A 25153-nucleotide genomic window follows, 5' to 3' on the forward strand; every position below is an offset into this window, starting at 1 on the left:
AATTTGTTGGTCTACTTGTATCATGGATTACCTGTTTAGATTTCTTTGTCACCAGCTACTGTTGGAGAAGGCATGAAATAGTTTTTAATACCGCTATCCTTTTTCGTGCACTCTTTGGCATCTATGAGACAGGATATATAATATTTCAGAAATAAGTAAAGCAAAATACAATGGTGTTTCAGTTTTTTGCCTTTCAGAGACTGTCAGCTGACACCGTAAGTGTTAAGTTGTGGGCGAACATATCAGACGACACAGCGATTCTTCAACAGCTCTTGTTTATTCAGAGGCCAGAATAGAACTGAACTTAAGAGCTCAGTCAGCCTGGTTATATAGAGCTCCAGAACAATGTAACTGTTGCAACTTTCTAAAACTATCCAATCACTGAACGTCACTTTCGATCCTTCATTTGCATACAGACTATCCAATCACTGAAGTCACTTTCGATCCTTCATTTGCATAACTATCTACAGTATCCCCTGCTGGCCCAGAGTGAGAACTTCAGTACATAACAGTAAGCTAAGGTTTTCATTTGGTTGGGGGGGCGGGGAGTTGCCAACCATGCCATCTCTGGGTGCAAACAAATTGTGCAGCATGCACCTAGCCGTTATTTCTCTACAGATATATGGGTGTGATTGTGTGTGTGTTGTGTTCATGTATGCATTGAGATACACACACACAAGCACACACATACAGGTGGTTCTTTGAGTTGCCTAGTAAATTCTTAGACGACAGGAAACTTTGCAAGAGAGACTATACACTATCACCATGCAAAACTGGGCTCCAGCTGAGGTTAAAAAAGGTTCCATTAACATCTGTCAGATTTTTGGAGACACAACATATCCTTATGGAGGCATATTTCCCCCATGAAGCTGAAACAATAATGGAATTTCCTGCAGACATTGATTTATCTCTTGATTCTCCATAAGCTCAGGCGGTGATTAAGATTGCAACCGTATTGGAGTGAACAATTCCATGAAAACATACAGGAAGTTCCAGTGTGCCAGCTATGGCTTGCAGATGTTTCAGTAACTTGCACATTTTCTCACCTCCGTAGCTAGCTTTTGCATTTGCCATAGCAATAATGGCCTAAAGTCTTTGGCCGCAGCATGAAATGGTTCCTGGAGTTCTTGAAGTATCACAAAATACTGGCAGGGGGGAGGCGGGGAAAGAGACCGTGAACAGAGGATTGGGTAATAAAATGAAAATGATATTTGTAGTAGCATAGAAGCAGCCTGGATTTTGTGTATTCCACCACATAGAAATTAATGCCCACATCCACATCACAAATTTAAAGCACTCCTATAGATGAATAGTCATGGGTTCTTCAATGACTCATGGGAGCTGTGGTTTGGTAATGGCGCTGACCTCACAGAGCTACAATTCCCAGCACTCTTAAACTATAGTTCCCACTATTCTGTGTGACCATTAATAGGGCATAAGAGTGTTTTAAATGTATGGTGTGGGTGTGACCAGTGTTGCATGCAGAATATAGAGCAGTCTTTGCCAATATATTCAGCACAGAATATAGAACCATAGAGCTGGAAGGGACCCTGAGGATCCTCTAGTCCAACCCCCTGCAATGCAGGAATGTTCAGCTGTCCCTTAGGGAGATCAAACCTGCCATTGTGGTGTTATTGGCACCATGCTTTAACCAACTGAGCTAACCTAGTGCCCCCAAGATGTTGTTGGACTCCAACTCCCATCAGCCCCAGCCAGCATGGCCAATGATGAGAGATGATGGGAACTGCAGTCCTGCAATATCCAGAGGGCGACAGCTTGGCAAAGGCTGTGGCTGGTTTCGAGTGGGATTCGATCACATGCCAGCTAATTCAGGTTGCACAATTAAAATTGGTTTGGAGGTCTTGCGTTACAAACCTCATTCCCCCTCTAAATCTGTCTTTTTCTAACTTGCAGGGGAGAGTGTGGGGTAAGGTTTGCTTGATGCAACATCATCTAACTACCCTCAAACCAATCTGAGTGAATGTTCAACAAGATATCTGGAAGGAGAGATAGATAGAGAGATTTAAATTAGTAGAAGGTTGGAAGTACAGTAGGGTTCAAAGCATCCCACTCTGACGATCTGATGTGCAGTGGGAGCACTACAGTGGTACATGCTTCAGGTTACATACGCTTCAGGTTACAGACTCCGCTAACCCAGAAATAGTGCTTCAGGTTAAGAACTTTGCTTCAGGATGAGAACAGAAATTGTGTTCCGGCAGCGTGGCGGCAGCAGGAGGCCCCATTAGTTAAGTGGTGCTTCAGGTTAAGAATGGACCTCCGGAACGAATTAAGTACTTAACCCAAGGTACCACTGTATTGCCTTATATAGGAAGGCCTGCTTTTACAGAGAGCCAGTGTGGTGTAGTGGTTAAGAGTGGTAGTCTCATAATCTGGGGGACCGGGTTCGTTTCTCCGCTCCTCCACATGCAGCTGCTGGGTGACCTTGGGCTAGTCACACTTCTCTGAAGTCTCTCAGCCCCACTCACCTCACAGAGTGTTTGTTGTGGGGGAGGAAGGGAAAGGAGAATGTTAGCCGCTTTGAGACTCCTTCGGGTAGTGATAAAGCGGGATCTCAAATCCAAACTCTGCTGCTGCTGCTTTCCTCCCCTTCAGCTTGCATGTTTGTAAAGGTAAATAAATCAAATATTTTTTTAAAAAACATTCTTAAGTCTCCAGTGCCCTTTCAGCCAAAGGCAACCAAAACCCAAGGAGCCTGGCCTCTGGGATGTCTTGCCTCTTGGGAAACACACAAAGGAAAAAAATATTCTTGTATTGCAGGGGCTTGGACTAGATGTCCCTCAGGGTCCCTTCCAACTCTAGAACCCTATGATTGTATGAATGTCAGGACTTCATTAGCACAGTGGGTCAGAATCACCCCACTTTCCCCCTGTATTGGTTTTTGGCAGATCTCCCTTGAATGTAATGGCAACGTCAAACCGATGGAGCATGCGTTTCATAGCCAAGTATTATACTAAGCCATCAATTCTTATACACTGTCATTCTAAGTTTTACTTTTATAAAGCAAGAATTGTTCTGCTCTTTAAAGATTACAATCGCCGTCTAGACTCAGGCGCTTGGCAGCAAACTGCCATTAATATTTATTTTAGATTGTAAGGTAAAGCCGGCTTATTGCACAGTCATGCCACAATCTGACTGTGGGCAAAGGCTGTCAGCCTCCTCCCTGCATAGTTCAGTTTTCACTTGTTGAGAACGTCTCCCAGGGCAAAGTTTTCCTCCACAGGACTGCTTTTGAATGAATGCCCGTGAAGGAAAAAACGTTAACACCAGTTTGGTCAAGCTTGGACATTTTCCAGGAAAGGTCTGTGACCAGAAACCCCCAGTGAAGTTGTATCCTGCTCACAGGCCTGGGACGACTGATTTTGATGTAACCTTTTCCACCTGAATTACTGCATAGTAAGTAAGAAGAAGAGAGGGGCTACCATCTATCATTCTATTTTTTTAAAAAGAGATAGACAGGTGACCCACTTACTTCCCACCAGAAGCCCCGCCTCCTTTTAGGCTTCTCCCAAAAGTGCTATTTGGAGGTACCAACCTTCCACTTAGTTTTAGAGGTGGCTTGTGAACCCTCCACATGGCCATCTCATTGTCCCTGACTGTATGAAAGGGACTTCCCCCGATGTTCCATGAGACCTCAGAACTTATGGGGCTCCGAGGACATAAAATATTGTTTTGGGGTATTGTGGAAACTTTTTATGTGAATCATTTCAGCGCCTCCACTCTGAAGGGACAGAATCTGTGTCCCGTCCAACCTTCCATGAGTCCATAAGATCTCCAGGGTGCCGATGGTTTGGAGTCATTGGCATTTATCTGTCTTGGGAGACAATGGAGGAGTCTGCATTCAAGGGTGTAGTCAACCCACTGAAGAGTTACAGCACCTGCTGTGGCTGTAGAGACCAATGTGATAGAGGCATGTTTTGTTGCAGCTGGGGTAGATGAAGGTGTCTGGTTGCGCTAATTCAGGTGTAACATGGTGTTTCTTCTCTCTGCACTCCTCCCAGCAATCATTCCTCCTCTGGTCACTACTATGGATGCCTGGCCTGTCTGTCTGTCTGTCTGTCTGTCTGTCTGGTTTGGCATATAAATCCTCTACATGCCTGTCCCTTCATCCCTGAGGCTAAGGGACAGGTTCTGAATCCTTGTGGTGTAGTGGTTAAGAGCGGTAGTCTCGTAATCTGGGGAACCGGGTTCGCGTCTCCGCTCCTCCACATGCAGCTGCTGGATGACCTTGGGCCAGTCACACTTCTCTGAAGTCTCTCAGCCCCACTCATCCCACAGAGTGTTTGTTGTGGGGGAGGAAGGGAAAGGAGAATGTTAGCCGCTTTGAGACTCCTTCGGGTAGTGATAAAGCGGGATATCAAATCCAAACTCTTCTTCTTCTCTTCTTCTTATTGTTCATCTGGTCTTTCCAAGACCAATACAAGGTAATGTCCCCATGATTTATAAACTCATGTTCAAAATTCCCTAATGTGTTAAGTAATTTTGAGGCTCCTAGGGGTTTCCCTGCCCAACCAATGGGAATATGAGGTATGAACAGCCCAGCACCCTTGCCCTATAGAAGCAGGACCCATCATGCTAATCATGGGGTGCATTTTGAGCACATGTTGATGGTGGACCTTCTCCCACCTCCTGGCACAACCTTCCCCATATAACCACCTCCTCCCTTGACCAATAGGAACACAATGCACACCATGCCTCCATTTCTAAGGGGCAAGAGTGTATATTGCTACTATTAGCTGTCATTTCCTCTCACCCCAGACCTTGCTGTATCCTTAAACCTAAACTCAACACCGCTTTCTAATTTCAGTTATTGGCTCTGAGACAATTTTACTGACGAAGTCCTATTCAACCAAGTCTTCAGGTGGAGGTAAGATGAACTAAGCTCCAGGGATTCCATGTAGCATCTTTTGACAGGGATTCAGCAGGGATGTTTGATTTCTAAACTTCACCTACCTTGTGGTTTCTGGTGATGATACTGGACAAGAAATGGCTTACCAGCCTGAGCAAACATTAGAAGTTAGTTATCATTAATTGCACTTTCATATTCCTTGATTGCACTTCTATGTTCTTTATGTTAAAAATGTGCCTTTTTGGTTATTGAAAACCGCCCTGATATTTTATGATGTGGCAGCATAGAATTACTGTTATTAATATAAATAAATAATATTCCCTGTATAAGAAGTTATTCTTCTATATCTTACCTGCTTTTATTTTATGAATATTCCAAGTTACTAATTCCATTGGCAGTCATAGAGAAATTGACGTGTTACATTTGACATTTTGCAAGAACTCGAGTTCTTCTGATACGTCGTGCATGAAAGGCAACCTATAAATATTCCATAATTGTTACTTCCCCGGAATGAGCTACTGTGCCCTGGGCTGTTGAGATAAGGCCATAGACTGGCACTGTCACCATGGTGGCTTCAGCTGGGGCTACCTGCTGTTCTTGCTAACCGAACGTGCACACCTGTGGGCTCAGTTCCAAGTCCTGCCTTGATGCTTCCAGTGGAGATAAGCACTTCCCACATCCTTGAACTTAGCTTGGCACTAATTAAAGCCTCACACTGTTCCAACTCTCTTCTGTGCTTACTGGCTCTCAGGGGAACCTGGCTATTTTTATAAAAGTCTTTAGTGGATATTAACTTCTCAGCTAATGTTGCCAACTGCAGCTAAATAATGTCACAGTGAAACAAGGCTCCATACTGATGTACTTCCTTTCAGTGTCATCTGATTTGAAGCCTCTTGATGACCCTTACAGCTATTCATAATTGATTGGCCATTTTCAATGGAGGAGAAATGCACAAGCTTCCCTCCATCCTTGCATATTCTTTGTTCCACAGCATGGCTCTGCCTTTCACACCTTCCACTGAAGTGGGGTGTCTCCTGCTTCCTTTGTCACAGCCATCTCATCTGTTTTGGCCTGAACTCCAACTCAGGTTGGAGTTTCTTAGAAACTCTCTTGAGTTTCCAAAACCCGCTACCTGAAGGGGACTAGCTTGTGGATTCTTCACAAGCACCCACAGATCAGCATCTAGATTCCAAGCCACATGGTCATGCTGAACATATTGTAATGGATATAAAGATGATCTTGCTGACTCAGACCAAAATAGGTGGAGCAATGATCTAACTCAGTCTGAGCTACACTGGCTAACACAGTATAAGACCAATTCCTAGATATAGTACGGAGTGGGGCTACAGCAGTTCCCATGCAACTGGGATAACATAGGAGACCACTCTTAAGGAGAATCTGCAGAAGAGATGCCAAGAGCTAGTCAGCAGTTAATGCCTAGAGCTAGTCACCCATTTGTTCCATTAAGGCTAAATTGATGTTTAGACGGATAGGTTTAATTGGGAGCAGCAAAGCCTAGGAAATTAGTGTGTTGATAGTTGAAAAGAATTAGTGAATTCAGGCTTCCAGACACTCTTCTAGAAAGAAAACAATTAGCACAAATACATCTTACAGGATGGTTTGTCATTAAAGTTCACTGTGTTTTGAATATATGCATTCATTCATTTAGATTCTTCAAATGGATAGTCACGTGGTTCAGTTGACACCCCAGGGCAGCTAGCAATGTTAAAATCTACAACAGTTTAGTAAACATGCAGCAACAATAAAGTAAGTGAATCGGTAGAGAAGCCAAAACTAGTACAGAATCAACCAGCAACTTTTTTAAAAAAAATGATTTCCATATATCCAGTCTGAAAAATTCAACCACATCCAATTCAAAAGTATAACTTTATACAGTACTACCAAAATGAGTTATAGTGAATTCCTAGATACAGAAAAGAGAAATCTTATGTTCAGAAAAGTTAAACATTAGGGTATTGCCTGTGACATCAGTCATTAGCTGCAGACAAAATTGCATCACAGTAACTTGGTTTGCCATGGCTCAAGTGGACGCGTAGTTCCTTCTCTTATCTCCTTTACTCCCACAAGATTAGAATTCCAGACTACTAGGCATCTAGTGCAGAAAAAAGCTGCAAAATGGCTATCCCCATGCACATGCTCAAAAGTCCAACATTTACTTCTGGAACACTAGGTTAGGTTAATATTTATATTTTATTAAGATGATTCCAGTTAAAAGAAAGAAAGTGATACAGAAAAAAGAAGGAAAAGTGAGAGGGAGAAAAACAATGACAGCAAAGATTCATATAAAAGCAAAAATATGCAAAACAGAGAGAGAGAGCAATATACAATATTCCCATACATTCTTGTATAAATCAGTATAGTGTTATTGTCCTGGTGCTTATGTAAATGCTAATAGCCTACTATATTTTGTATAAACTCATTCCAAATGTTATCATATTTATCCATACAGAACACTAGGTTATGTTAGGTGTGTGACTACAAGCACAAAACTTTTCTGAATTCAGGCACAACCTGCCAATAGTGTAGAACAGAAAACCCTGCACTCACTGTCTATTGACAGTGACATGTGACCAAAGGTGCAGACAATCAGCTGCAAATTCATGCTTTAAAATATTGGATCAAGCAATGCAATGCTAGTCCACTATCAATGGTAAGTGCGGAAACCTGGCTGGTTTCTGATTTTGTATTAGGACTGCATTCATGCCAGCCATCCTTATATTGGTATCTGTTATGGAACTGTGCATCACATTTACTGTTTGAATCCACTGGGATCACCTTGGCAACTGCATACAAGAGCATGGGGTGTGTATTGTCATCTCTCGATACGATGCTTAAATGTTAACTTAAAATGTTAATCCTTTCTGACTTCAGCCCTGCTTTCATGGCTTGGCATTTTCTAAACACATCCAGGCAGGATCTCTCTCAGAACTGGATTCTGTATTGCTGGGGCCACAACAGAGAAGCTGATATTCCCTCTTCCCTCTAAGGGTTTTATGGTTACTATTGGAGTACAAAACAACACAAGTCTTACAGCGGCACTAAGGACGGATGGATCTTCTGATTTCAGTTTCTCTCAGCTTCTTGTGTTTCCAGCCTTCGGTTCAGTTTGCCCCATTTCTGAATCAATTTGCATTTTTTCTATTAACACAGCCATTAATAAGCATTTTCATGCACAGTTCTGTGACATACACAGTTTTGACACAGTTTTGCATACACACACATTTTTTGCAAGCCATTCCTCCCATCCCTAACATAACATACCGTAGTTTTGTACATTATTTTCACTAATATGTACAGTTTTTCACACACTTTTTGGCTGGAGGGCTGCGTCACAAAATTCGGAGAAATGTAAACCCCTAAGGTTATTTGTGTTTTGGCTTGCTTTTTGGTTTGGGAAGTGGAAATGTGAACTAAATGCATTACCCCCCCCAACTTCAAGCAGTACCCACCTTTACTGTGTATCTCACCTGTTTCCCATTATCATTATTCTGAAGAGTCCTTCTCTGAAGTGCTAAAACATTTGCTTCCTTCATCCATCTAGATTATGCTGATCAGTATCTTCATTGGTGGCAGCAGCAGAAGTAGTTTGTAGCACCTTTCCTAGGTGTTCAAATCACTTCATATATCTTCTCAGCAGCAGTCCTCCCAACATTCCTGAAAAGGTGTGGCAGTACTATTATCCTGACTTACAAATTTGTTTATTGCATTTCTATTCAACCCTTTTCTCCAAGGGTTCAAGGTGGCCTACATAGGTCTTCCCCATCTCATTTAATCCCCACAATAACCCAGTGTGGTAGGTTAGTCTAAGAGGCAGAATGACTGGCCCAAGGTGAGTGGGTGAGCCTTATAGCTGAGTGGGGATTTGAACCCTGGTCTCCCAGGTGCTAGTCCAAGATTCTAACTGGTACCCCACACTTGATCCACCACACTGGCTTCATGAGGCCCCAAAACTTTATGATCCTCAGTAAGATATTTGGGATCTTGATTTTTGGCTGGGCTTCCAGTCCTTGCTAAGTGCACATTTACATGGAGCAGCTAGTGAGAGTCATTGGGAATAAGCATCTTTTTGCTTTCATGCCATGTGGCAAGACCCAGGCTGTGGCTAATTTGAGTTGTTCCTTGGTTGTTCAAACGTAAAATATCAGGACGCCGCTTCCACTCTGTTCCCCCAATGCCCCAAGGTTCCCCAGTGAGCTTTGTGGCTGAGTGGGGATTTGAACCCTGGTTTCCTAGGTTCTAGTCCAACACTCTAACCACTACGCTACACTGGAAAACAATGCTGGTGGCTGTGCTCCATGAGGGCCTGTCTGCGAGTAGTGGTCAGCTGCGTGTCCTCATTGAGGGAGAATGTTTATATGGATGTTGGAGTTTCTGGAACTTTGGGGGACTGAGATGGGGAAATGTTTTGTTGTTTGTCCACAGTGCTTCCTTTCACCAAGATTCCTTACCAACACAACTCCCTCTTGTGCATTTGAACTCTCACTGAGAGTTCTCCAGACAAAATTACATCACTCCATGCTGCGTGTCTTGATATATGAGCTGTGTTTCCTTGGAAGGACTTGTATCATTCTGGTGGGATGTGGTGGTTACTCTCTTCTCCTTCATTGGTGAGAAAGTGGGGGGACACCATTGTTTGAGAGTGTTTTATGCCACCTCTTTTGCAGGTGTACCATGAAGCCAGCACATGGGACTGGCCTGGCCTCAGAGTGATCAGAGAGTCTGGATTCAGCCTGCTCCTCCTGCATTATGGCCCCAGCTTTACACAACATTTCCCTTCGTTCTGGTGGTATTCTGCCATAAATAGCTGACTGCAAGTGCTGCAGCATCACTACCCCAGCAGAGATTCACTATGCCAGTGTTTTCTGGCAGCACAGGATGATTTAAAGCAATCCTGCCCTCACCCAGCAGGTATAAACTGGGAATCAATACTACAGCGCTTGCAAATACAGCTGCACAGGGAGCAGACAGTCTCAAGAGGGAGTGTGGAAATGTGCATAGCCAAGATTCAGAGTAAGAGAGTTCGTCTGCATATATTATAGTCGTGTGACATTCATTAATTCTCCTAATTAGTGAGAATATGCATGAAAAACCCTCTTTATTATTATTATAATTGTTATTATTATTATTATTATTATTATTAGAGTTATTAGAACAGCCTATAAGCCCCTCCTGATTAAATGTGTTTTCTGTTTGAATTCCTGAAACTATATGAATGGAAGTAAGTGTGTGTGTTTGTGTGCACATACAGAGAGAGAGAGAGATTTACACATCCCAAAAAGCTATGAACAGCGACAACCTCCAGTTGAACAAGTACATGGTAAATAAAAGGTTCATTATGCGAAAGGCTGGACTGGATAAATCCCAAGCCGGAATTAAGCCGGAAGAAATATCAACAACCTCAGATATGCAGATGACACAACCTTGATGGCAGAAAGTGTGGAGGAATTAAAGAACCTTTTAATGAGGGTGAAAGAGGAGAGTGCAAAATATGGTCTGAAACTCAACATCAAAAAAACGAAAATCATGGCCACTGGTCCCATCACCTCCTAGCAAATAGAAGGGGAAGAAATGGAGGCAGTGAGAGATTTCACTTTCTTGGGTTCCATGATCACTGCAGATGGTGACAACAGTCATAAAATTAAAAGACGCCTGCTTCTTGGGAGAAAAGCAATGACAAACCTAGACAGCATCTTAAAAAGCAGAGACATCACCTTGCCAACAGAGGTCCGTATAGTTAAAGCTATGGTTTTCCCAGTAGTGATGTATGGAAGTGAGAGCTGAACCATAAAGAAGGCTGATCACTGAAGAATTGATGCTTTTGAATTATGGTGCCGGAGGAGACTCTTGAGAGTCCCATGGACTGCAAGAAGATCAAACCTATCCAGTCTCAAGGAAATCAGCCCTGAGTGCTCACTGGAAGGACAGATCCTGAAGCTAAAGCTCCAATACTTTGGCCACCTCATGAGAAGACTTCCTGGAAAATACCTTGATGTTGGGAAAGATGGAGGGCACAAGGAGAAGGGGACAACAGAGGATGAGATGGTTGAACAGTGTTCTCAAAGCTACTAACACAAGTTTGACCAAATTGCGGGAGGCAGTGGAAGACAGGAGTGCCTGGCATGCTCTGGTCCATGGGGGCACGGAGAGTCGGACACGAGTGAACGACTAAACGACAACAACAAAAAGGTTCATTATGGGGCACACTAGGGGTACATATGACAACTTACTAGCCCTACAGGGCATTCCCCTAAAAAAAAAAGGCACTGTTAACAATCATGTAAGGGGGAGACTAGAGCTGCTCCCTTTGGACCTGCCCCCTCTGTTGTTTCACCACTGACTCCATTCCCTACTGCCCATGTATTGGGCAGCACATCTGCAGAGAGAACCCAGCTCTCTGTGTGCATAGCCCCTGCATCTTTTAAAACCCTGATTGTGCATACAGTTTGTACATGTAGGACATATTCCCCTCTGCAGATATGTCCCCCAACATGTGGATAGCGGGAGTAGGATTCTCCAGAAATGAGGCCAGCGGATGTGGCCCTGATCTCTCCCCACCATGCTTGTTAAATGCATGAAAGCCAATGCTAGCATTTTTTGCAACCTTTGAACAGATCCTTTGATACCTTTACAGTACGTGGCAAATAGTTTTGTATAATTTAAAAGCTTCTGTGCTAAAAGGCAATCCAAGCAAAGTCACAGTCCTCTTTATTTTAAAGAGTTGCAGGGAGGAAAAAGGGAACGCTCATTTAAAGACTCTGGGCAGGCTGGCCCAAGACATTTTAGCACCTGAGGTGGACCCCAAAATGGTGCCAGGAGAGAAGATCTACATTGGTAACCAGAAAATAAGAAAGATCAAGATCAGGATCTGCTGTCCTGGTGGATCCTGCTGCCTGAGGCAGTTGCCTCACCTTGCCTCATGGGTGGGCTGGCCTTGAATAAAAATCTACATTGGGATTTGCTGCCCCTGTAGATCCTGACAGAACTGCAACCATAACCCTTATAAAAGATATTGAAAAACATCAGCTGTTCAGATTTCATTCTCCTTTCCCTTAAACTTACCAAAATTAATAAAGGGTGAATAAAGAACTGCCATTGATGGAAACATTTGTTTCTCTCACTCGGGAATATGGTGTGCATTTCATAAAGATTTCCTGGAAACAGAGATCAAGAGGATGAAGAAAAAGGCCCTCTGGTAGAATGGAGAATCTGCCATAGGCCAATATTTTGTCATTAATTTATTGGGAGAACTACACAGGACTATTCCTGTTAATTAAAACTGGTGGCGAACAAAGCACAGTTGCGGCAGCTGGGCTTTGGGCCAAACATTTGTATGGAGATGAGGAAATGAGCTCGTAAAAGTTGAGGATGGCCTACCAACCTCAGAGTCATTTAATTGCCAATTCACACTTCCTTCCCCACTCCCTTCAAGCCCCTCCACCATCTGCATTTCACATTAATAGCCCGGGCTCTGTTTACATTAAAGAACACTAGGGCTGGGCGATGTATTGATACATTATCCAAAATCGGTTTGAAGTCCACATTGTGGTAACGGTTTCATAACATTCAACATGGTGATATATCACAAATCACAATGTGTGCATGTGCTATGTAAAAAATTGTGATGTGGTAAAAACCATGAAGCCAACCACTTCTCTCATGATTCTTGCCACCCCAGTTGCTCTGTACCAGGCATAGGCAAACTCGGCCCTCCAGATGTTTTGGGACTACAACTCCCATCATCCCTAGCTAACAGGACCAGTGGTCAGGGATGATGGGAGTTGTAGTCCCAAAACATCTGGAGGGCTGCGTTTGCCTATGCCTGCTCTGTACTATAATTTAACAGTTGTAACAATATGTTAAAGGTACATTAAAATGTACCAGTTTTAGACCCCTAAGTAGTAGCAGTTGCCTGGACGTTACCCTGTCTGCCTCTACATAGTTCCATCCTTATTTCAGACATTGTGATATAGTGGGGTATTGCAATGTTTAGCTGGTGATACATCATGATGTCTAAAACCAGACATCATTCAGCTGTAAAGAACACACTTACCTAAGACAAGCTACATGTTATATGAGAACACAGTAAGTGTTGTCACTAATGTGTGTTTGGCAAATATGTGAACTGGGGGAGGGTCTTTTCTGTGAAATCTGCCCTGTGAATTCAGGTTGCCTCTGCTCATCTCTGCTGGTTCCCCCTCCTACTTTTGGTGGTGGCGGGGGGGAGATTATGGATTTGACAGAAAGTGATTCTTAAGCAACATCCGTGAATTTATTCTCAGTTTCTGGAATTGGGAAAATGATAAGATGGCACGAACAAGTATAAATTAGAATAGTTTAACCTCATGGGGCTACTGAAATAAAAGCCACACCGACTATTTCTGAGAAACAGTGACAAAGAGAGTGTAGAAAAATGGGGAAATTAGCACACACACAGTTGAAGGGATGGAAAGTTTAAAGGAAACTGTAATTTGTAAGAAAATAATATTGTTGAAAGGGAGGTGATGGTCAAAGGCAGAACTGGCTTCAGACTATATTCAACAAAAGAATAAAGCTAACAGGAATAGTCAACATTGTTACTCATATTCCCACTGAAAACACACAGGTAGCAGAAGTTTTCACAAGATCCTGTGGAACCACATAAAGAGGCATATGCTTGAAAATGAAGGAAGCGTGGGAAATAACAAACGCCAGAGCAGCATGAGAAACTTAAGAGCACCAGCAAGAAGGTGAAGATGAACTCACTCACTGCCTTCTCAGGCACCACACCAGATGTGGCAGAGACCATGCACCACATCTGGAACTGGGGCAGAGGTTTTGCCCACTTCAGGCCCAGGTTAATGGCCTCCTCATCAAGGAGTATGGTGAGTCCCAGAAAATAACAATATATTTTGGTATGGAAAACAGGAGGGGGAGAGGGCACAAGAGAGACTGTACTTCTCCCGCCAGTTAATGGCCAGTGTGAAGCTTTAGTAAATGGTGGAAAGGGGATAATAATATTTAACTGACCAATTATAGTGTACTAAGAACAGGGGAGTTGACATGACAAATTATATGTGGCCATATGTGGGCCGCAGTCATTTATGGATCCATACAAATGCCTTGAAAGCCTCCTCCACCCCCAAACGGTTGTCCAATCTCCAGATGTAAGAAAGATGGCACAAGGGGGTAAGGAATGTGAATTGTAGTTCATATATTTTGGCAATTCTACTGAAAAAGATGGATCTAAGAGATTTGGACTTTTTCTCATTGATGAACAGCAAAGGAAAGGCTGCAAGCAATGAAACCAGGAGGCCAAATAGAACATTGTTTCCTCACATCTCCTGCAGCAGCACATCCACAAGGCTGTACGCGAAGGCAGTGTGCCAGGCCATTACGGGGAATGGGAGATCTGTCCATGTATCCAGTATTCCCCTCCAGCCCTCCTTCCTCTGCTTAGTCAAAGAACCTGCCCACTGAGTTCATCTTCCTTGACCCAACAGGGCATGGAGATATAAGAGCATGCAAAAAGCCTTGTCTCATTCCCTGCAACATCCTGGTGTGCTGAGCGATCACGCCTATACATGGCAGAGGAAAGCAGAGTGGTGATGGCATACTCTCATACTTTATGGTGGGGGTCCTTTCATGCCTCATGTGGTCTTCACTAAACCCGCCATTTTTAACAGTCTCCTTAACCAAAGTTGCATTTTTAACAAAGTACACAATCTTTGAAAGCCATGTACAATTTCCCTGCTTGTCATGCAGCCTGCACCAATTTATCCAAGTACATTTCCCTCTAGATTTTTCTAATGATGTTGGTTTATACAGATCAGCATGTATTTCCTTGATTTGAAGACCCAAAGCTGGAGAGAAGTTTTTCCTGTACCAAAAGAAAGGCCTTGGTTAGAACTTCGCTGTTTAGTGCTGCATTATTCATCAAACAGCCAACGGGACCATTAAGTCTCTCTCCCTTTGAAGATTCTGGTAGCTATTTTTATACATCGTTGACAAGCTCCTTGCAGGCCTCATTCGAGAATCACAAAGGGGATGTCTCCTTGTCACGTGCGTTCATACAACCCATAAAGATCCCTTCCTTTATGGTAGTGTCAGTAACAATTATCTTTTATTTGAAGCAAGCAAAAGGCATTAAAGTTCTTTCAAAATACTTACCTTTACATAGATCCTTTTTTTATTTTTAGCACAAGTTTAAAAAGCAGGATGGATTTCACTCACACAAGTGTCAGTAAGTGCTTGCATTAAAATATGTTGCCCTTTTAAAAAGAATAATCTTTTCATTTGAACAAAAGTTTCTCAATTCAATTAGAATCACAGAATCAGAGAGTTGGAAGGGACCCCGAGGATCATCTAGTCCAACCCCCCGCAATGCAGAAATTCGCATCTGGCCCTTACGGGGATTGAACCTGCAACCTTGGCGTGATCAGCACCACACTCTAACCAACTGAGCTCTAAGCAAATGGTTGATTAAGTATTTTCAGCCAAATTATTATATATTCTACTTGTTCATGTGGTAGGATACCATATATATCTTCTAATTCTAGGTGGACATTTATTGATTTCCTTTAGCATTTTACATTCATTTTAATGTCTTTTTTCCATATAAATTATTCATTTACAATGCTCCCAAAGAAGGTTGTAATGTAAATGAAATGGTGCTGGGCATGTAACAATACATTTCCATGTAATAATCTATTACTTAGACTCCATCTTGTGTTTTTGTTTTATTTGTTCGTTAGGCTTTCAGATACTGTACTGTCAAGTATAGACTGCTGTATATTTCATACTATCAAACGCAGACGGGGCTCTCCTAGCTTCCTCAAAGTGTGGGTGGCTGTCCCTATCGAGAGCAGGAGGAGAAAGGGGGAAGGAGCTCACTGGCGGAGGAAGAGGAGTGCGGGGGGGGGAGCATACTGCCCCCGGCAGCATGATCCCAGTGGGGTGCCATCACGCCACGCCCCTGCAGGCAGCATGCCCCTGTTGGCTATTTGCAGTTTAGTAGCACTGCAGAGAGCTTGCATAACAAGGAACTCAAAATAATTTTAACAAGGTTTTAATAACAAAAACCCCTTTTACACTAAAGATAACAACAACAAACATGGCCCAACCACCAACCCATCCCCCAGGGTAATGAGAGAGCTAGGTGCTGCTCCTTATATACTATGCCCAAATGCTGACACAGCTTAATTAACACAACCTAGCAGCACCTGCTATGTTTCCCAGCTGCAAGACTGGGTCTCATTATTTGCCCTGGCCCTTAAAGACATACACAACTTGTGAAACAATAAGGAACCTTCACATTTTACAGTGACCATTCAACAGCCCCACCCTCAGGACGTTCACCACGCCCCTGTGGGCAGCGGGCCCCACCCCCAGGATGTGCTCCAGCCCCGCCCCCGCCTGCTTTCCATCCCCGCCACTGAAGAAACTCAGCATGGTGTGGAGCATGGCGAAGGAGCCAAACTGATGCTTCTGCCACTGCGCACCACACCACACTGAGCTCCACATGCCTCTCTCTGCCTGCTCTCTGCAAGTCACAGCAACCCACACTGCTGGGAAGCAGGGAAAGCGACGGAGCCCCCTCTGCAGCTACTCACTGCTACTGCCATCAAATGCTGACTGCTTCCGTATGCCAACTGTCAAATATTGCAGATACCAACACATGCTGGCTGCCGCTGCAGAATCAGTACATGTCAAATGCAGATGCTCTAAACTTGCCGCTCCACCATTCCGATTTAAGCGGGGCATCCTGGAATTACAGAAGCCATCCTGGATTCTGATTGGATCCCAGAATATGCCAGTAGATCTGTGGCATGCGTTGGCAGTGTTAAGTGACAAATACACCCTTCGTTCACATTACATGCCAGTTTAAAACCTCACTGCCAAGTTCATGTTCTCTTCTGTTGCCAAAAGCCTTTGTGCCTTTCTTTCATACCTTTAAAAGGCCACAACGCTTTTCTTTAACCACCACCATCGACTAATCAGTTTTGTGATGTTGCTACATGCTAATACTTCCCTCCCTCTGTCCTTGTCCTTCATTCACTAAACTAGACAATCGGGCAAAGCAAATATTTATTTCTGTACCCTGTATTGCACCTAACACCGTTCTGGTGCTAAATACATGTGAATAATACCAGCAACAACTTACTAGAGAAGTGACACCCATGGCAGAGCAGAACACTAATGAGGGCTGAAAATAGATGGGGGCATTTCCCCACAAGAATCACTTACCTGTCATTGCTGTTCTTCAAGTGGCTCTCTGTGCAGTCACACACTTGGGTCTTGCATGCACAGACCTGGTTGTGGCATCTTCTATAACCAGGAATGTGAGGTGCTTGTTCCTCTTCCTTCAACTGGGCCGGATTTAGGTTTGATGAGGCCCTAAGCTACTGAAGGTAATGCAGCCTTTTATATGTCCAGCTGTCCCTTGCCAACAACAAATTGTCACTGTTTTTTGTGTTGAATATATGCTATATGGTAATTTATGGACCTGATAGGTATCTAAATCCATTTGCACATAACAAATAGGAGCCTACACAACACAAAACACTGTTGCTGTATGTAGGTTTTATTTTATTTGTTTTTTATTTTATATTTTGGAAATGTACATCCAGTTTCTTTTTGTTTCTTTTTTGGCCCCCCCCCCCAAGAGAATGGGGCCCTAAGCTATAGCTTGTTCAGCTTATACCAGGCATAGGAAAACTCCGGCCCTCCAGATGTTTTGGAACTACAGTTCCCATCATCCCTAGCTAACAGGACCAGTGGTCAGGGATGATGGGAATTGTAGTCTCAAAAAATCTGGAGGGCTGGAGTTTGCCTATGCCTGGCTTACACGTAAATCTGGCACTGTCCTTCAATGAGTGTTTCTGGCACCATGTGACCTGGTCAAAGGACAAGGGGAAAGAGGGATCTAGAGTTTCCTCAGAGATTTTGGCACCTGACTTTATATCAGTACGCAAATCAGCAATGCACTATTGGAGTTCACACCCTTGCCCTGTGCCTAGAAAGCACAAGTGGTTTTCCTTTTGTCCATGTTTTCCAGGCTTGGATCCAAGTGGTTTTGCCTTCGCTCCACTCTCTTGCTTTCCCCTTGAAAATCCACTCTTTAGCACTAAATTGGAACAAAAGGCATTCTACTGTGAGTTTCCTAGGGTTAAAGCGGAAGTGTGGACTGTAGGGCTATAGAGTTGCCCACCCTTGTGCTAGAGAGTACGCACTTCAGTGACTGCACTCTATCTCAGAGCAATAGGTGAGTGACCAAAACCATGTGAGCTACACATTCAAGTAGATAATTGCAGGTATGGCATGGTTGCTTTTATAGACACGTCTCTTAAATAAATCAGGCTAATCTTTTGAAGCCCTGGTATCTCGACTCCCAGTTTAATGAGCTATTTGTTAGCTTCAGTGCCTCATAACGGCTATTAAACTTATCCTTGTCACTCTGCTCCAGTGATAAACAGAACCCCATCAATGCAGTGTGACAGAAGAAATGCTGGAGGGTAATGAAGCGCTCATTGAAGTATCCACACAATCACTACAATCAGCTGACCCCAAATTAAATTTAACTTTCACCAGAAGACAGAAGGGAAAGAGGTGGTTATACTCCCAAGTAGCTAAACTGCTCTTTTAACGTCTTAATTATGCCAGCAGAGGTAATTATACTGAAGGCAACTCTATGGATGCAAAGGAAATGAAGGAATGTACTTGTAAGCCAAGCAGAAATTGTAGTGAAGTAGCTCAAGAGAATCATATCATAGCCGTTCTATGAACTCCTTAGTTGTATCCTTTCACATTTTTAAATAACATCCCAGCTGGGTAGCCTTCCACACAACTATTGAACCTACTGTTTACACCAGTCGCTTCCTTTTCACATACCTGTTGCGTTTATGTCCTTTTTATATACCACATGCCCTTTGGCTGTCTATATCCATTACTGAATTGTTCTCAAGTTCTGACACCATTTGTATTCTACTCTCATGCTTTTTACCTTAGAAAACAGAAACGCCTTGCCACTAAAACCCATCAGCAGTAGGAAAGAGTTGAACTGACATTTTGCTACATCATCCTATACAGACCATCCTACTATCATTTTGGAATTCCTTCCACCCTGGATTTTGCTTCGGCCTTTGCGCTCTGTGGTAATATACTATATTTCTTTCTTTAAAAAAATAAATCTGATTTTATAGATATCACAGAGGCAAGCGACTATAGAAGCTGGCACATAGCTGTGTAGAAATCCAGGAAGGGATTCCAGATTCCAGTGTGTTGTGTCTTTGCATTTACTGTTCCCAACTTAGAAAAGAGTTAAATAGATTGAGAAGCTGATCTGAATCACACTGATTTCAGTGACATTTACTTTCAACGAAGTACACTGAGAATTGCAGCTTAAGAAGCGCTCTCTGATTATTGTCGGATGGCTGTTTTGAGCTTTCCATTTAATTTTTTCAGATAATGATCAGATTTTGGGAACAGCTTGTTCATATTTCTTCATTATCATGGACTGACAAGACAGGACATTTAATACACTTAAGCATTGTTTTGTAGACAATGGCAATATGAGCAAAAGCACTTAAAACTTAGTTGAGGAATACAAATGAGTTAGGGTTGTTGTTTTTAGGTGCTTTATTCAAATGTGCATTCCAAAGATTTAAGCAAAGCAGCATCATTTATAAACATGCAAGAAAAACAAAATGCCTGTGTTACAAAACAGCTAAACAGGTAATATAGATTACCAGTGATACAACAGGAACATACCATGCTTGGGAGCTTATCAATAGCAGTATCTTCCCATGCAGTGGTGAGAATTTATCAAAGACCACAAAAGTTCAGAAATCCAAGGAAGTGATAGAATTAGTCTCCTGACTGTTTGAACAGATGACGTAGAGACAACCAGCTTCCCAATGCGCATCCCTTAACTTTGTAAGTTGCACCGTAAGTTCACAAATAGCCTTCTGCATTTCTCACAATGGATCTGCTACTACTTTTACTGCTACCAGTGGCATACTCTCAAAAATATATAAAGATAAAAAACACAGAAATGTTCTTCTGTGTGGAGGGCCATGGATTAAATCCAGGTGACTTTAACTTGGGGAAGCTGATACACAGATCTCTATCTACCTACCCAGATGTGCAAGATGCTTCAGAAAATGCCATTCCAGCAGTGGATAAGGATGATACAGGCTCTCCTACGAGTCGCCAGAATAGGTTTTCGTCATGTGAGACACTCCCAATTTAAACAGCTATTTTTTTAGCTTACTTGCGTGGATTCCATCTCTATAGTTGTTAGGTATCACTGAAAGAAAGGTTAAAAAAAAAAGGTAAAAGGTTAAAAAAAAAAGGTGGCGCTGTGGTCTAAACCACTGAGCCTCTTGGACTTGCTGATCAGAAGGTCAGCAGTTCAAATCCCTACAATGGGGTGAGCTCCCATTGCTCCGTCCCAGCTTCTGTCAACCTTTCAGTTTGAAAGCATACCAGTGCAAGTAGATAAATAAGTACCGCTGTGGCAGGAAGGTTAACAGCGTTTCTGTGCTCTCCGGCTTGCGTCACGGTGTCCCGTTGCACCAGAAACAGTTTAGTCATGCTGGCCACATGATCCAGAAAGCTGTCTGTGGACAAACGCTGGCTCCCTTGGCATGAAAACGAGATGAGCGCCACAACCCCATAATCGCCTTTTACTATGACTTTTACTTTCTATCATGGTCCCTTCACAGACTGAGGGCCAGTCTAGACACAGATCTCCTACAGGCTTTTGTTTTGTTTTGTTTGACTAATAAGCATCCTCATAGCACAGCAATGAAGATCAAGGAAGCAGTAGTGGGGAAGAGGAAGTTAACCCTTCTCCTATTTCCCAGTCTAAATCACTGCAACCCCACCTCAACTGCTATTAACCCTGTGGAGGAAATGACAGGTATCATATGCCACCTATGGTAGAGCTGCAATGATCACGCTTATTGTGGAAGCCAGATTTATTGGTATCCCTACTAGGTGCCAAGGCCACAGGTGGTCCTGCGCCAAAGATGACCATGTAGGGCCAATCTCAATCACAAGTTACTCTCTTTACAATATGTTAGCACATTTGCATCTAGCAGTTTACTTTTCTTCATGGGGTACTCATAAGCTAAAATATAGTGCTCCATGGAGCAGTTTTACCTGAAATGTTAAGTACAGCCACTATCTTTAGCACTATTACAGAAATGTCAGCCTAGATTTTTGTTTTTGTTTTGCCATCATCTTCTCCCTGAGGCGCCATACAGAATCTGGCTGCATAAGCTCCTGTCATTTGAACAGGCCCATCAGACCTCATTTGGCACCAGCCATGTTAAGCCACATTAAAATTTTAGCGACTCGCACCAGGACGGTGTAAGAATAATTGGCTCTCTTCCCTTCTCTATCATTTTTGTTTGTGAACCATTTAAGATAGTTTTTTTCTGAGCAGCAAATGTCTTGATTTTAAGCTCTTCCTGTTCCTTCCCCCTCTCTCCCACCTTATGAATTCTATATTATATGCTTGCGCATCTTGAACTGCTGCTTTGTTTCTGATGTAATTACAAGAAGCAATATGGTTCTTCTATCACTATGCAGAGAGGGAAAATGCAAGTGTGACAGTTTAAGGAGACAAGTAGTGCTTCACCAAGATGGTGAAGATGAACTCACTCACTGCCTTCTCAGGCACCACACCAAATGTGGCAGAGACCATGCACCACATCTGGAACTGGGGCAAAGGTTTGGCCCACTTCAAGCCCAGGTTAATGGCCTCCTTATCAAGGAGTATGGTGAGTCCCAGAAAATAACAATATCTTTTGATGTGACTGTACCTCTCCTGCCAGTTAATGACCAGTGTGAAGCTTTGATAAATGGTGGAAAGAGGATAATAATATTTAACTGACCAATTATAAGGAGACAAGGAGTGCTTTGGGTCTCAGGAACATAAAGCACTTGTCTGCCATTTAGCTTTCTCAACCTGAGAAATGCCTTAGAAGTTACATTAAAAAATAGTGATCTTCCTTTATTGAAGTCAGAGACTCAAGTGATATCCCACCCCGGGGAGAATGCTCCACACAGTGTTGCGGCAGAGCTACTACATTCAGGAGGGATCGTGGTATTCCATGGTGTAAATTGAAACAGTTCTCCGTTGAGACTTGAAAATGCGCTTCAAGCCAACACTTGCTCATGTGAATCAGACCGGAAGTGTGAACAATCAAAACCACAAATTCTACTAAGGAAGAAAGCCCTGTTGAAAAAAAAGAATATTTACCCAAGCTGCACAAGTATATTAAGGCAGTGAATACAGCATCTTCTAGGTCCTTTAGTTTCCCACACTGAGTCTGGGGGGGCATGTGCTCTACTTCTCAATAGACAGCCTTCTCATTGAAAGTCTGCCAGTGGACAGTCCTCCACCTGAAGGGTTGCATGTTCCATATCCACTTTAAAGGTAAAGAACTGGAAGAAAGCAGAGTGAGGGCTTTGAAGCTTCCCGTCAAGCGTTAGCCCCTGGACTGCAGGTTGAACAACCACATAGGTCACCTGGTCATAGCCTATGGTGAGATGCATTGTATTTCTAGTTCAATTCTAGTAATTGTTTCCCTTCCACAGAATCATAGAATTGTAGAGTTGGAAGGGACCCCAAGGGACATCTTGTCCAACCCCCTGCAATACAGGAACCACAGTGAAATCATCCCTGACAGATGGCCATCCAACCTCTCCAGTGAAGGAGAGCCCACTTGTGTGGGACCATCCCAAAGAGAGACCCCACTGAGGACTCAGGCTGTTCCGAAGCCTGCAAGAAGGCTGGTGGGGTGGGGGACCCAGGCAGCCAAAGAGTGGGGCGCCCTCCCACTCCAACATGCTGCCTTTCTGCATCCATAGATATAAATTAGCATGTGCAACCTTTATGCAAATTGTGTCTCCTTTTCTTCTCTTTTTTTTTAGTGATGCATTTTTTCTTAATGGTGTTGGTTATTAATCTTTAAACCAAACCACACAGCTCTTCAACTAGAGACTCCTTCAAACAGAGGACTCCCCTCTGTAAAATAGGGCACATGGCAACCTTAATCCTTACAACACAGGATTGTCCTTTTTGTGAAGCCAGATGTTCAAAACCTCTTTGCCTCCATAGTACCAGGGGAAGCAATGTGCTTCAGGCAGCTGTGTGAGAGGGGGATAAATGAAGACAGGATTTGAAATCAGAATGTCCCTTTTAAAACGTTGACCCCAGAAGAAGCGGGCATTTGGGCCCCATTTCAGGCAACAAAATGCCATGAGCAGGCAGTCCATAACTCTAGTAGGAGGTTGTTTTTTTAAGTGAAACAAAAAAGAAAGAGAGCTAAACTGCTATTTCACCTCTCTCTCTCTCTCTTTTAGCAGTCTGGTATTTCATTTGTGGTGCGATGAGAAAAGCTTGGAGTTTGAAAAATGTTGTTTCTTACATTGGTGGGTTTTTCTGCAAGCCTCTCCTGGGCATCACTGCCTGCTATCAACAAATATTCAAGTAACATGGGTGACCTGCAAGTATGGAAAAGCACCACTTCACGCTGGCTCTCCGACAGAACTGTAGCAGCAGAAGCCAAGTAGCAGTTTTGACATACTGCTGATGCAGTAATGATTTCCCCTGATGCAAGTTGAAGGCAGGAGATGTTATAGCATCTCCCATTCTTGATATCTCAGCATTCAGTAGTACATTAGCACTGACAGCCTGAGAATAGGCGCTTATGTTGGCAGGGTGCTTTTTATGATTAGGTTTGTATCTTGTTTCAGAATCAGCCTTACAGGTGTGTGAACAGTACAGCAACTTGGGGTGTTTATTTCCTTGTCTGTGATTTCAGCTGCAATTGAAGTCTCTACACCAATGCTTTAAAAAAACAACTTGTTTCTCTGATACAACTCTCCTTTGATAGCTTGTTGTTCCCTAGTTCCACTCTATCTTCTCTCTGCCCCCAATATTGCCCCTGCCCCAAACCAGATGTGCCACTAAATGCATCGCTTTATGGTTTTTACTATTAATTGCATGTGGAGGGAGGGGTGATTTTCATCCAGACTGTGTTGTGTGGAGTAGGGGGTTACATTTTTCTCTCTACCACAATCCTAATGGAAAACCCACCTACCCCCTTTAGCTTGTGGAGGGAAGCTTTCATTAGCATCAAAGCTTGAAGAGGCTTCAAATAGTTACCTCAGAAGAGAGGTTCCTTTTTTCTTTCCCTTTATTTACTTACTTAAAAAAATAAATCTATCCTGCCTATTTCTCCAATGAGACTCAGGATAGTTAACAGTCAGTAATAAAAACAGAATAAAGCAAGCGTGATCTGCATTCAGATTGATACATTAACAATATTCAGCCTTTCAACAAATGCCGACAGCACAAAAATAATGTAAGTTGTTGGGACACACGCACCCCAAACCCAATAAATTAATGAACATCAGAATCTAGCTAATATTTGGGACAGGAAGGGGAGATGCAAGCTGCAGAACTATGCCAGACAAGGGCCAACTCATGCAAACCAGCCTCGCCAGTGCAGAGCCATTAAGAAACAATACTGGACCATTAAAGGACAATCTGCTCCAGTGGCGTAGCGTCAGGGGTGCAGGGGGGGGGCGGCCGCACTGGGTGCAACATCTGGGGGTTAGGGTTAAGGGGCGCAAATCCACGGGTTACGGGGCGCAAATTACTTGCCTTGCCCCGGGTGCTGACAACCCACACTACGCCACTGATCTGCTCTGAGGAGTGGACAGAGACAGGAGAATGGGCAGGTTGCCAAGGTGACAGGGGCGGGGTTAGAGAAATGCCTTTCGAAGGGAGGCTTTTGAAACAGAGGTGACAGGAAGGAAGTTTGGGTTTTGGTGAGGGGTGTCCTGCAAAGGAGAAGGAAAACAAAGGCCAGAACCCTCTTGGCTGCAGATTGGAGCTGCTGAAACCCACAGAGTGGGGAGCACAGCTGGCTGCTCCAAACTCAAGCTGGCTGAAGCTGTGGGAGAAGCGAGAAGAGACACTCTGGAGATGTCCTGTTGTGAACTCACTTCTTCTCCGTGTATATCCAGATGTAAAATAAACCATATATCTACAGCCTCTGTCATGCTCTGAATTCACAACACGGAAACGTGACCCTGAGTCAACTCCTGGGATCTTGGCAGAAATTGGGTGCTGTGTAACAACATGGCACTGTACCTAGTGAAAATGACGTAATCCACTGGATCTCCAGCTGGTCTCACAACCATCACTGGCGAGCATTGGGCCTGATCCAGACCAGATTGTTCCCCCAGCCTGGAGCTGATGCAGGGATT

This window comes from Podarcis gaigeae, assembly GCF_964106915.1.
Source record: "Podarcis gaigeae genome assembly, chromosome: 2".
Taxonomy (NCBI): domain Eukaryota; kingdom Metazoa; phylum Chordata; class Lepidosauria; order Squamata; family Lacertidae; genus Podarcis; species Podarcis gaigeae.